Source organism: Ailuropoda melanoleuca, chromosome 4, assembly GCF_002007445.2.
Source record: "Ailuropoda melanoleuca isolate Jingjing chromosome 4, ASM200744v2, whole genome shotgun sequence".
NCBI classification, from domain to species: Eukaryota; Metazoa; Chordata; class Mammalia; order Carnivora; family Ursidae; genus Ailuropoda; species Ailuropoda melanoleuca.
The window spans coordinates 597,364-600,254 of NC_048221.1; the positions used below are offsets into that span (position 1 = coordinate 597,364).

At 57.3% G+C, this 2,891-nt stretch overlaps 1 protein-coding gene across 1 annotated transcript in view; it reads right to left on the reverse strand.

Annotated features, from left to right (window-relative positions):
- SBNO2 (strawberry notch homolog 2) overlaps window positions 1-185 on the reverse strand; it is a 48,005-nt gene extending 47,820 nt beyond the window's left edge. The window contains exon 1 of the mRNA XM_034659999.1: window positions 32-185. The gene's annotated coding sequence lies outside the window, so the exon portion shown is untranslated. The remainder of the gene's footprint in view (window positions 1-31) is intronic.
- Between the last annotated feature and the right edge of the window lie 2,706 nt (window positions 186-2,891).

Below are 2,891 nucleotides of genomic sequence, written 5' to 3' on the forward strand. Positions count from 1 at the left end.
CGCCGCCAGCGTCGGGCCAGACGCGCCTCACCTCCGACCTGGGTCCGGCCGGGCGCGGAGCCCGCGGCGCCTCCGTCTTTCCGAGCTTCGCCTCAGCCGCGCTCACTTCCGGGTTTCGGGCGCCATCTTGGGGGCCCCGCTCACTTCCGGTCATGCCGCGGGGCGGGGCATCTGGTGGGCGGGGCCGGGGGCGGGGGCGGGGCCCTGGGTTTCGGGAGGCCCTGACGCCTTCCTGAGGGGTTGGGACTCAGTGGCCCTCGGGTTCGCATCCCACCCCCGCCTGTTTCTGTTGGGAACCTGGCACGTAGCTTACTCGCGAGCCTCAGTTTCCTCCTCTGCAAACGTGAAGATCGAGTTGAAGCTGTCCCACCTCCAGGCCCACCCCACCCCTGCACTCTCACACCTGACGTTTAAGCCGCTGGCCTTCTCGCATAATCCGGATCTTGGCTCTGAAGCCCCCCTCCTCAGATACTGCCTTGAAACCCTCTGAGACGTCCCCGCCCAGCCGTGCTCTCTCCCTTAATTGCCTTTCCACCAATAGTTGTCTGCTTATTAATCTCTCTCCCGCCCAGAAGGAGTTCTGGGACCTAGGGGACCCCCTAACATGGAACCCAGCGCGTGGAGGGGCGTCTGGTGAGTCCCAGGAGTCAGCCCAAGAGAGAACAGGTTCCTCTCAGGCGGGACCAGGGGGATCTGGGTTGCTCCCCAGCTGCCTCCCCCCGCCCCCCCCCCCCCCCCNGGGCTTCCCAGGGCCTGATGCAAATGAGGCGGGATTTGCCGCACTGCCAGGAAGAGGGTGGGACCGGGCTTTGGCACAGACAGTAGATTTCCTGTGACTTGAACCCATTGGATCCACTGTGGGGTGGGCCAGGCCGGTTCGGGCAGATCCAGTCTGGGAGGCACCACCCCTTCCTTAGCTCGGTTTTCGGGAGTGAAAGCCCTGGGACCATTTCCCCACCTCACCACCAGCCAGAGGCCTCCTGTGCCCGTTCCAGCCCCCTGAAATGAGAGGTTACCTCTCCACGTGCCTGTTCGCTTCTTCAGGGAACTCTGAGGCTTGCCTTGGGCTTGCCTTGGGCTGGACAAAGCTGGGGCCCCAGAGGACTCAGTTCTCAGGCCTGCCCTCAGGAAGTTCCCAGTCTAGGGGAGACAGAGCAAGGACCAGATACTCCCATCTGCAAGATCAGGCCCGGGGCCCGGGGAGAGGTGAAATCTTTGCGTAAAGGATTACGGAGGAGGGGGTTATTAAAGCTGGGGTTTTGAAGTTCAAGTAGGAGTGTGCCAGATAGACAAGTGTAAGAAGGGCAGTCCAGGCAAATAAAAGCTGTTCACAGACCTGTAAGGGTCTGTAAAGGAGATGAGTATGTTTAAAACCCATTTGCCCTACAAAATCCAGGCCAGGACTCACTGTGGCCAAACCTGGCAAGCACAAGGGAGCAGATGGGGAAACTGAGACCCAGAGAGGAGAAATGATTTATTCAGAATGAGCTTTGCTTTGGTATGTGTAGTTCTTGGCCATTTGGGTTGTAGCCTTGACTTTGAAACTATTTTTCATAGCTCATGAAAATAAACCATATTGAGCAGTAGACAGTTAAGATTCAAAAGCACGAATCAGCTGACATGGGGGATAGATGGCTTCCGGTGGCATTTTCCCATTTCCTCCCACACAGGACCGGCCACATAATTTGTGGCGCCCAGTGACAAATGAAGACAGCGAGCCCCTCGTTCCAAAAGTATTAAGAATGTCAGTATGGTGACAACAGAGCATTCCGCCGAACACAGGTCCCCCTGGGTGCAGGGCCTGGGCGAGGCTGTGAGTCACACACCCATGAAGCCGTCCCTGTTCCCACCATGACCTTCCCAGGTGGGGACTGCTATTACCTGTGTTTGGCTGGTGGGTGAACGGCGATACGGGGCTGTCGAGTAGCTGGCACGGGGTCACGGAGCGAGCCGCAGGGAGGCATGGATGCGACCTCTGCCACGTCCACCCCGAGAAGCCACAAGGTCTCTATGGGTAATTTTGCCTGAAAGGGGGGCAGTTTGCCCAGGCGGGGGTGGGTCCAGCCATCTCAGCAGGGAGCAATCTGCCAAGTCTGGGGATGTCTAGGGAATTAGTCAGAATCGGGGATTTCCAGGGAATTGTAAGAGGCGGCCTGGGAGAGCAGAAGGGACACGGCTCTAGAGCTGGAGGCCCAGCCTGGGGAGCAGCTTGGCCGATGTGCTGTGTGACCCCCAGAAAGTTGCTTAACCTCTCTGTGCCTCCCTTTCCCCACCTGTAAAATGGGGATGGGTATAATAATAGTAGCTCCCTTCTAGGTTATTGAGATAGCAAAATGATCAGTGCCTAGTGTCTGGCTGTTATATTTCCAGATGAACTTCTGGATCATTCCTTAGAAAAGTCCATAGAACCACCTAAGTGAGTGTCGAATGAGATGGTAATCACGAAGAAGCCTGAGGCTGGAGGTCCAGAGAGGAAGGATTTTTATAATGAATGGCAGGGATGGGGGCCCTGGGCAGCCCCAGCTCTCTGGCTCAGCTTACAGAAGGACTCCCTCTGAGGGTGGGGATATGCCCAGCTGGTCAGATGTGCCCCACATCCCCTCCTCTGGGAGGACCCCCTCCTCTGCTGGGGACCAGGCTCACAGAAGGCCGGAAGTCTGTCTGGCTGAGAGCCTCCCCCAAGCCTTCCCTCTGTCCTGGTCCCACGCAGGGACCCCTAAACCTCCCCCAGGCATTTTGACCAGGCTTGAGGAAGTAGGGCCACCAGGTAAAATGCAGGACACCCAGTTCAATTAGAATTCCAGGTACGCGAAGAATAGTGTTTTAGTGTTTCAGGACGTCCCAGGCAATATTTGGGATATACTTACACTAAAGAAGCAGTGTCTGTGTAT